This window comes from Rousettus aegyptiacus, unplaced genomic scaffold (genome assembly GCF_014176215.1).
Source record: "Rousettus aegyptiacus isolate mRouAeg1 unplaced genomic scaffold, mRouAeg1.p scaffold_m13_p_7, whole genome shotgun sequence".
Taxonomy (NCBI): Eukaryota; Metazoa; Chordata; class Mammalia; order Chiroptera; family Pteropodidae; genus Rousettus; species Rousettus aegyptiacus.
The window spans coordinates 66,709,675-66,720,839 of record NW_023416310.1 but is presented as its reverse complement, the minus strand read 5'-3'; positions in this window follow the sequence as shown (position 1 = coordinate 66,720,839).

Sequence of the window (11,165 nt, the reverse complement as noted above, 5' to 3'; positions counted from 1 at the left end):
GGCCCTCATTATCCTGAGAGGCTGTATAAGTCAATAGTCACGAGTAGGTCCAAGAGAGGTGTAGAGATTGCTGTAAGAACTCCGGACCCAAATGAAAGACACCTTGTATTCATCCGTGGGAAGACTCGATATTGTTGTCAGTTCTCCCCAAAGCAACCTACAGATTTAATGCAATTCCTAACGAAGTTGCAACAGCCATTTTAACAGAAATGAAAAAACCTATTCTCAAATTCGTATGGAATCTCAAGGGTGCATGTTCGGCGCCATCGTCTTTGCACGTGACTCCAGCCACACTCCATCTCCGTGCTCAGCAATTCAGAACAAGCCCAGCCCATAACCAAGCCCAAACCAGTTCAAATTTAAGGGTTAAAGTTTCCAAATGTGTGTGCTGTTAGTAAAGTTACATGATGCTGATAATAATGAACATCAACCAACCAGGCAGCATCAAAAGACCTGGGCACAAAGTGCCCTCATCCCACAGCCGCAGAGAACAGGCCTCTGAGCTCGGTGGAGGGGCGGGTGGGGATTCAGCACAGAGCGGGCCTCGAGGGACAGACCTTGGGTTTCTGGCCACTTCTGCTGTGTTTTGGGAGCAGGCGGTGACCTCAGAAGCTCTTCCAGGTTCGGAGCCCCACGGGCACCCTGCTGGTAGATGGGCTACCCTGGGAGGGATTGCGATGGAGAGACGCAGCAGCAGGGCCCTGGGTGTCCCAAGTCCCTGCTAGTAAAACCCGAACCTGGCTGCTGCCCCTCATAGCGGCCACAGGCCAGAGGCGAAGCCGCTGCAGTCCCCGGGGACCACACACTTTCCACCCCATGAGAAAGTGGGCCGCCCTGCCCCCACTTGGAGAGCTCCTCACCCTCACCTGAAGCACTCCCAGCCTAGTCACACGCAGCTCCAGGGACCCGAGTGAGAGCTCACTCTTTTCCCTGTTTGGGTGCAGTTGGGATAATTTTTAATACATTTCTTTTTGCTCCTCATCAACTTCAAATGTATTTAAATGTCCCGAGGGCAAAAGAACCGATTTAGCTCTCTGATTAGCAGGATGGCCCTGGGCCTGAGGTCTGGCTCGTTTTGAAATACTGCACCCCCCACCCTTGCCCTGTGCTTAATTAAGTGGCTCGGCAGGTGACTCAACCCTTTTATTTTTCAGATGACATCAGACTTATTTTCCATTTTAATTGCCCAGTTACTTCATTGATTCTTTTAAAAAAATCCAATTTTGCTTTCTGGTGCAACTTTTTATCTGTTTTTTTCCCCCCCCTTCCACCCCAGGAAACACTACCTCCCACAGTGGCAAAACTCCAACTGTTACAAATGCCTCAATTTATTTCGCCTCCAGGACCCAAAATCAGAATTTGAAGAAGGAATTAGAGGTGTAATCCTTATTTGCTAATTGGGTGTCCTCAAGCAGGCCCTCAGATCCTACTGCCCACAGGGCTCTGCCCATGCTCCTTCCTGTCACTCCCAGGAGGCTCCAACCTCACCTGCTGGTTTCGGGTGTATTTCACATTTACTGGGTGGTTGTGTGACATTTATTCACTGGCAGGTTCACCACCACTGTCGTTCAGTAAATCCTGTTATCTCAGGGGACGCGTGGGAAAGACTCATCTTAATATGACGCAACTTGGACTCAGCCTCACGAGAAAGCAGATGCCAATGAGTCACGTGCGTGGGACACTGACCGTTTGCCGGCTTGTCTTTTGCTGTGTTTGTGTGTTTGGCAATGGGTGAGCTGGAGGACTTTCGTTTTCTGCCTCTGCTGAGGGGTTTTCCTACATTCGGTCCTCATGCCGTGCTTCAGTCCCCAGGAGGAACCATCCTGGTGAGGACAGGGGCCCGGCCTGGGCCCGGCAGGACCTGCTCGGTGGGGACGTGGCACAGCCTGAGCAGAGGCAAATGCTGTGCTGCTTGGGCAGCCCAAGCTCAGTCACAGCCAGAGAACGCACAGGGCGACCATGACTGCAGCGACACTTTGTTTGAATCTAGGAGGAATAGGCTGTAACACATGTGCACGGCACTCACGAAGTCTGAACCTCTTCTGCCTGTGGTGTTTGCGGAGTGATAATTGGAGGAATGAGTGGCCACCCAACTGGGAGAATATACACTCTAAAGTGGCCTTGCCCGGGGAAAGATGCCCGCTCCCTGCTGTTGACCTTCTTGCTCTTAGAATGTCCTGTTTTGTCTAAAGAATGAAGATTAATTCTAAACTAACATCCTGTTTGAAGTAAAGCTGCATCATGATGAAGTATGTCATGGCTGTCCTTTCGCAAATTTCTCTCTAACCCACCATCTGTGAACCAAATTTGTGCGAAGCGCAAGGTAGGAACAGACACACCAGCTAGGTCCCTGCACTGAGCTGCTGACAGCACCCAGAGGGACACACAGGACAAGAACCAATGGGCGGGACAGTTTGTGGAGCTACATTGGTGACCTCCTAGGCTGCCCCTTTAGATAAGATCACCCCCCAAGGCTCTGGGCTCTCAGCATCCCCCCATCCCGCTCCAGGCTCTCCTCCCGCTGGGTCAGCTCCCCTCTAGATGGTCTCCCATACTGTCTGGTCCTCACCCAGACACAGGCCCCAGCCCCTCACTGAAGGCCCATAAACATCAGTCTCAGAAGACACTTGTGTGTGATAGGCATCACTGAGTGAGGGTGGGGTGCCCAGCTTGTAGGTCACGGTCAATAAGTAGTTATGGGAGGACTTGATCAAGGGGCTCCAAGGTGACCACCAGAACTGGCATCTTTGTCCTAGACGTCTGTGGCTCCCAGCCCTGCTGATCGCACATGGCACTCCCCTTACCACAGCCCTAGTGGTGCCCCAGTGACTTTAGACAACTCCACAGGGTGGCAATTAATCCTTAGCTCCTCCTCTGCCCTGCTGCTGGTCACCACTCTAGAGGTTCAGGGGTGTCTGTGGGGTGGCCTCTGCCCTGACACCCCATCACCGGGAGACAAGGATGGAGAAATGGCCGGATGGGAAGGAGGTGGGGGCTGTCAGGACATGAGCTGCCTCCCACTGTCCCCTGGCCGGTTTCTCTGCCAGAGTTGATGACCCAGCAGACAGGGCTGCCTCCTGGCCCCTCTCCTGGGACGCCAGGTGACCGAGTCATCGCCAGTGAAGTCAGGCCAGGCTCTGCTGCAGCCGCTGCCCCCCGACCTTCCTGGCTGCTTGCAGGCCACGCTGCCCTTTCTTTGCACTATGGGTTTGCGCTTGCATCTGGCTGTCTCAAAGCTGATTTATATATTGTCCAGGGTCCACACATCAGTAGTGAACTGATAAAGCAGAGTAAGAGAATGGCTAACACAGAGGTCGGGAGGGTTAGTGGTCTGGCGGGGGGTGGGGAGCGCCACGCGTGGGCTCAGACCCTCCCTGAGATGCCGCTGCTGTCCCTCCATGAGTGGCCTTACCCGGGGTTCACTGCACAACGACTCTTCACGCAGCTCCATGAGCGGCGTACTCCTGTGCCAAGACACATTTCACGGAGTATGTGCTGTGTTTCATGGCAAAATCCACTGCGAAGGCGCACTTTGCCGAGACCACCTCTCCACGGCGTCTCCTGCCACCCACAGCCACATCCTCCCCTGGCTCCCAACACCGGTGGCCACTGTTGCACGTTCTGGACACCCTGGACCCCTGCCTGCCCCACCTGTCCAGCACAGCCCGGGAACTGGAAGAGTGCATTGCAGAGAGAAGCTTGGAGTCCGCCTCCAGGGGCCGTCTAGGGAGGTGCTTTCTGGTGCAGGATAGCACTGCCCTAGCACACAGGGGCCAAGTGACCTCGTGCCCAACTGGCCTCCTCAGCGCCATCCCTAAGCCATCCTGCCTCCTTCTTCCCTGGCTCTAGCCTGTGTTCCCCCATGACTGAGGCCCGTGCTGCCCTTGTCCCTGACCTTTCAGGATGTGCCCCCACCACCTTCAACTGCAGCTCCTCAGGTCACCCCCTCCACTTTGCTCCCTGCTCGGTCCCCTGCATGCTGACTTGGTGGCATCTCCTTGGCCATCTGCGGAGCCTTCTATGCACACAGATCAATGCTGAAAATGTCTCTGTGGGTGCGCGTCCACCCCACCCACACCTCCACTCAGCAGGCTGGGGCCTGGGCACCTCCCTGGACCTTTGGGTCCTGACACTGCTATCAACCCCACTGACCAGATGCCACTTCCCCTTCAGAGTGCTTGTCTGTGAGGCAGGCACGCTGAATCCACAGTGCCCAGTGGGCTGCAAGGGTGGGGGGGGGTGCATGCAAATATTTGCTTGTTGCGGCAAATGCTTAGTCTGGCAACAGTGTGAGGACATCCTGACTGGAACCGTTCTCCCATGTGCCTGCAGAGGACAGGGCAGGGGCCGTGAGTCACACTGCTGCCCCGACCGTCCTCCCCTTTCCCACGTGCCAGGCGGTGTGGTGTAAATGCTCGGCAGGCCCGATGCAAGCCGGACCCTGCCACTTCTTGGCACCCTTGTGGAGCTGGTCAGCCTCTCTGAGCTTGGTTCCCTCAAGCGTTGGAAGAAGGTGAGAAGCCCCACTTCTTCTCAGGACTGACAGGGGCTTAAAGGAGACCATGGCAGTAACCTCACCAGGCCAGAGCACCTGGCTGGCCCTCCTGTGTGCTGGTGTTCCCCCCACCCCACCCCCAAGGCTGCAGGGAGCACTCGCCTCTGCAAGGGAACAGCACCACTGCAAGGGACAGCCAAAATTGTTCCAGGGCCATTGTGGCCCCCACCCATGGCCCAGGGGCCTCTCGGGACCTCCCTGTCCTCAGAGGCCCTGCCCCAGGGAAGGATTTGGCTACGACCAGGCATCTCACAAAGACCCCCAACTGAGGCACAAAACCTCCGCGGAGGGAGCCTGGCCAGGGCCGGTGCCTCCGTGTGCAGAGGCAGAAGCAGACCAGAGAGGGCTGCAGGCTTGCCCAGGGCTACCCAGCTTGTCAGAACCCAGGATGGAGTCCACGCAGCCCAGCGCTTTCCCCACACACCCTACTTCCCTCCGGCAGCGGGCAGCTCAAGGAGCAATAAAAGACTCCCGGGGTGTCCTGAGACAAGCAGGGTGACTCCTAGAATCTTCGTTGAGAAACAAGCTGCTACGCTGTGAAGAAAAGACTGCAGAGAGAGCCTGCTGGCAACAGAGCAAAGGGGTGCTGGTGGGGACTTGTCCCACTGTCCCATGCTTGCCAGCACGGGTAGAATGTGGGCCTCTGTGGGCCCAGGTCCCCAAGACAGAGCCATGCATGTCACTGTCTGGTCATGGTTTGCACAGCATGAGGGGTCAGAAGAGGTTTCCCGTCCTTGAAAGGTCCTTAGGCAAATGGACAGGACTTGTGCAGGAGTGGAGGGTGCCCGGGCCAGGAGGGCTGGTGGCAGCATCCTGTCGGCCAGCTTCGTCCTTGAACTGGCCCGTGGCCACTGTTCCACCACAGCCTCTGCTTTTGGGATGCAGCACATCCTCCTGGGCTCTGGAACTCATCCTCCAGAACGACCGCCATGGCCAGAGGCCACTGCGTTGAGACTGGAGACTGAGAGACTCCCGTGAGCCATGCTGCTGCCTGCCCTAGGCTGCACAAGCACTGCATCTCCAGCACCTGGCACCATGGCCGGCGCACAGTAGGGCTGTTTTTCTTTGAGTAGCTGGACGGCACTGTGGGTTGCTCAGACATTTTGAGGTTAAGAGAGTGACACCGAGCTACCTGAGGACACACAGTTCATTACGTGCTGTGCTGGAGCCTTTTAGGAGGGGTTCGGCCTTAAGTGGACACATTTTTATTGAGTGTGTATGATGTCATGCAGGCCCTGTGGGAACCAAGGTGATTGAGAACAACAGCCTGCCCTTTGCCTTCTAGAACCCTCAGTTGGCTCCAGCAGACAGACACAGAGCAAAGGAACAGACTGAATCCCGTGCATTGGTGAGAGGCAGTGCGCCTAGGTCAGAGCAGGTGTTTAGGGGTGTGGAGCACTGGCCACTCGGGGTGCAAGGAGAATGTTGGGGAGGTGAGGGGATAGCTTGTGCAGAGGCCCCAAGGAGTCCCACATGGCCGGAGAAGGGGAGGAGGGCCGCATGCTAAGAGGCAAGGTGGAAAAGTTAGGGACCCCGTTGCTAAGGGCCCTGTAGGCCGGGAAGGGGTTCAAGGTTCCAGATGTGCACAGGGCACCGGTCAGGGGGCTGATGGTAGAGTGACTCCGACTTTAGTCACTGGCTTTTCCTTTTGTATTAAGATGGAACGAGCCCCTAATTTTGCTGTGGTCAAGCGTGCTAGTGTTTTGTCCCTTGCCTTGTGCTTCTCGTGTCTTGCTTAAGGAAGTTCTTCTTTTCCTACCATAGGGCTGTGGAAGTATTTCTCTTATGGCTGGAAAGTTCCATTTTTACCTTTAGGCCTTTGATCCACCTGGAATGTGTGTCTGACTATGTATAAAGCCAGCTCCCTATTGCTTGACTGAGACGTTGAAAAAATTGGATCCTCATGTCCCTGCCTAATAGATAAGAAGATAGAGTAGGTCTACCTCAAAGCTCCTTGCCAAGCTGTGGTGACAAGCCTTCAGTCTTCCTTGCTGCAACCTGTTACCAGAGTGACACTCTAGTAATCTTGATGGTGAAGTCACTCTACAGATTTCTACGTGCCCTCAGGAAACGCAGTCACTCAATGCGGTGTTGGCTGCCCAGGCACCTTGAGGGGCCATTTTCCGGCCAGAGCATTGCTATAAGTCGTCCCTCTCTGACCTTTGAGTACTAACTGTCACACGGACCAGGCCCCGGACGGCGGGAGCAGCTTGGCAGCTAGAATCGTTACCCAGCTACACTGGAAAATGCAGCCTGCAGGGGGTCTGTGTCTGTCTGGTAAACTCTTTCAGACATGCACTGAAGCAGGTGCCAAGAGGGGTCCACTCGGCAGGTCAGTGACCACCTTCATGGAGAAGTGTCTCTGGCATCAGTGGCTGGTGCTAAAACACAAATAAAAACCCAGCGTCAGTGTCTACGCTGATTGTTATAGAAACACCGAGGGTGGGAGATGCTGTCCAGCCAGCGGTGACAGCCCTTGGGGCCCATGAAGACCTCATGGAGCAGATGGCTGGGCGATGAGGGGGTACAGGTAAGAGAGCTCAGCTCACACTCATTAAGGACAGAGGGGTGCATGTGACTAAGATGCTGGGCAGGAAAGGGTGGCACTTGTGGGACCCAAGGCCAAGAAGGAGCGCAGGAAGAGGTCTGGAGGGGAGAAACATCTCTCTCTTGGGTCCCAGGTCCTGCCAATGCAGAGACCAGTTGGTCTCTCTGTCCTAATGGAAAACTCCTCTGGATGGGACTTCGATCGCCTCAAGATCTATAATGGTCATTGTCAACTGGGCTGGGCCACAGGGTGCCCGGCAGTTTGGTCAAACATCGTTCTGCTCAGGGCATTTCTGAATGGGTGCTTTGGGATAAGCACCCATGTAAATGGATAGTCTGAATAGAACAGATTTCTCTTCCTGGTATGGTGGGCCTCGTCCAAGGAGCCGAAACCCTAAGAGAAGCTGACCTTCTCTCAAGTAAGAGGAACCTTTTCTGCCTGATCGCCTTAGCTGGCCCTCAGTCTTCCCTAGCCTTCACACTGGAGCTGGGACAATAGCACTTCCTGGGACTTGAGTCTTCCTGCAGCATTGGCACTGGGACCCACCCCCTCCATTCCCCTGGTTCCTAGGCTTTTGGACTCAGGCTAGAACTACACCTTCGGCTCTTCTGGGTCTCCGGCTTGCTGACTACAGTCCTTAGGGCTTGTCAGCCTCCATCACCACAAGAGCCAGTTCCTTACAGTTAATCACTGTGTGTGGATGCCCAGTCTGCACTCCACAGGGCCAGTGGTTCAGTTCCTAGACACTCCTTTAGTCTTTATATGTCAAGTCCTAGGCCTAGGCTGGCAGGGGATGATGTTCAAGTGTACTTTATAAGTCCATCGTCATTGTGGTGGCAGTCAGCAGGAAGACCAAAGGCTCTCAGCCATTCTCATGAGTGGGGACAGAAAGGGCCTGCACCGAGGGGTTCCCTCCCCCAGCTCACACCCAGGCATCCCTCCGCCACCACCTCCCTGCCTTCAGATAAAGTGCCATACATCCCCAGGGCCTCCAGGCCAGCTCTGCAGGGGTAGGAAGGCTTTCCATCTGGACAGGACAAGGCCCCAGGGCTTCCTCTGAGCCCCACACTCCAGTGCCATTTTCAAGTGGTTTTAAAACCTGTAGAAACCATAAGGCCATGTCAGGACTATAATGTTCTCTTTCACGCAAGACTGGCCTTAGAGGGAGTAGCACTGGTCTGAGCTGGGGCAGCGCCTCGGGCCATGATGCACCCCGCCCACCCGGCCCCACCCTTGAGTACTACGTGTTCCAGAACTTCGTGGTCAGAGCCCAGGACCGTCCTAGCCACAGTGGGAAGAGCAGCAGCAGAGATGGGGAGGGACCCTCGCACCTGCCACCTCAGGGCAGCCTCCCCCAGCCCAGGACAGCGCCCTGCCCACGCTCAGCCCAGGGAGCCCCGTGGCACCTGACTCCTCCAGCAGAAGTCTGTCTTTCTCTCCAGCAGTGTGTCCACCTTCAGGGAGCGGCTGGATGGTGTCATCTGTGCATGGGCCCGGGGTACCTGGTCATGCATTTGTCACCTCTGGTGTGACGGTTCCAGATGTCCTTGGACTCTGTCCACTACGGTCTCATGCCACAGAACTTTAAAGCCTGAAAGACACCTGGTGACATCTGAGCCCCTCCCTTGACACAGTCAAATGTTCTAGAGGAACACGCACAGGACCAGCAGTGAGGGGGATGGAGGCCCCCAGGGCATCCCCATACCTCCTTGCCGGGGTGTATCTCCAGGCTCAGGCCTGGGTCCTTCTGGGGGCTTAGGAAAGCTTCCAGGAGGAGGGGCATCTATGCCAGGTCGCAGCCCTAACGGGTGTTGTTAAGTCTGACAGTGCACCCACTTCAACTCAGGATCCCGCCACTGTCAGCCATGTAACACAGATGAGGGCCCGGCTAAGGGCTCTGCCACCTTAGGCCCTGGTTCAGAGCTGAACCAAAGGAGAAACAAGATAAACAAGATGTTAGCGGCTGGGCTGGGGGAGTCTTACCAGATGCAGGGAAGACCCCTCCCTCCTCCCAGCCAGCAAACGGCCCTCACAGACGGCCTTCGTTGTTCACCGGGCATCCTGTCCACCTTCTCTTCTCTTTGTGACTGCACCCAGCCTTCCCTGGGTGGTTGACCCAGAGAGGTGGGCTTTATTAAATGGCTGTTTCACTTTAACCTGATAAAGCCAGTCTGTGACAGTCACCACCTGCCACGGGACAAGGAGCAGCAGTACAGGCCCACATACACATGTACACACATGATGGTTAGCATGTGGAGAGGGGCAGTTCATGCCAATGAGGGGAGTTTGGTCCACATGCTGGAGAGTAAATCCAGTCCCTGGCCTGCCATCTGGTCACATGGAGATGACACCAGACTGGCACCCACTGTCAGGTCTGCAGTCCAGCTCAGGATGTGTTTCGTTCTAACCCAAGACAATCACGGGAGGCCACGAATGTCCACCACGTGGATTTCTCGTAGACACCATAAAAACCAAGAGACGAGCAATAGCCTTTCTCAGTGCAGGACACCATGTGGACAAGCCAACCCAGCTGGAAAGGAGATAAGGTGTCACCAGGAATCTCTTTAAGAATTCAAAAAAACAGTAGCCCAGTTTGGTCCACAAGTGGACCAGCTTTCTTCATAAGCTGAAAATATGATGTGACAGACACAAGCTCGGCTTGTGGACAACCCACTCACCACCAATAATCTCCGCAGTGACTACCAGCCATGAGAGGACATGGATACTGTGGCCGCAGAAGGAGAGCTGGTCAGCAGGAACGGACTGAAGCCTCAGGTCAAGGTGTCAGTTGACATTCATTCTTAAGGAAGAATGGAGACACTTAGCACCTCATCTCCCCACCTGGGCCCATGCCGGGCTTGGGGCTGTGATGTGGCACCTCCTCAAACTCCCGTCACTCCCACTTAGCCGAGCTCCCCAGCTCTCTCAGTGCAGCTCCCTCTGGGGTTCTGTGCAGAGAAAAACTAACTCCTCTTGAAGCCTCTAAAGCAGCGGTCCCCAACTCTTTTGGCACCAGGGACCAGGGCTCCTATGAGAATCTAATGCCTGATGATCTGTGGTAGAGCTGAGGCAGTGATGCTAGTGCTGCGGAGCGGCTGCAAATCCAGATGAAGCTTCGCTCACTTGCCCACTGCTCACCTTCTGCTGTGCGGCCCGGTTTCTAACAGGCCATGGACAGGTACCAGTATGTGGCCCGGGGATGGGGGACTCCTGCTTTAAAATATCAGAGGTCAGTGAGAGAGGGAGCTAGGAATTCATGTCAGGATGACTCCAAGACCTCCTTTTAATTAGTGTTTAAATTTCTGTTTATTTCCCACACTTCCCTCTGGACAATGCAGGCACAAGGCAGGCAAAGCCTGCCAACTGTGACATTTGTCCTTACATGAGAGAATACCATCTGCTTCCCGAGGTGTCCGTCTTTCAGTTGGGCTTAGTGTAGGTCTCGTGATGCAATGAGTGTGGCAAACTTGTTTATTGTCACAGATTCAAGGAATGAGGTACCTCTTGCCTGCAAAATCATTTGCGACTTGCTCGAAGACGAGGCGACAGGGCTGCCACCTCTGTGAGTCCTGTCTGGTCATGCATGGTGGTGTGCTGCTGATGGCTCCTTCCCAGGTTCCGGGAGCTGCCCCTGCACTCTCACATGGGCCTGTGGGTGTCTGTGCTCGGGCCGTGGAGGCCGCCCTCCTTGTCCAGGTCTGCAGCATTCTGCATTGTCTGCCATGGGACAACTGCCCACTGTCCCCCAGGTCAATGAGGTTTCTGGCCTCAGCGACTGCAAACATCTCTGGGGCCTCTTTGCTCTTCATCTGAGACAGACAGTCCATCACGCCCTTCCCTCTGGAGTCTGCTCTGTGGAGTCAGTCCCCATGGTGTGTTTTTATCCAGAAGGGCAGTCATTGCTGCCTAACTGGGTGACTCTGGCTCTGCTATATATGTGAGTGCGACTCGTGGAAATAAACAGAACGCTCAAGTGAGAGCTAGTGAAGACAGTTATTAGGAGCTTGCTCTAGCAAGGGGGTCAGCCACTGTCACCTGCATTTGGCAGAGACTAAGGCAGGC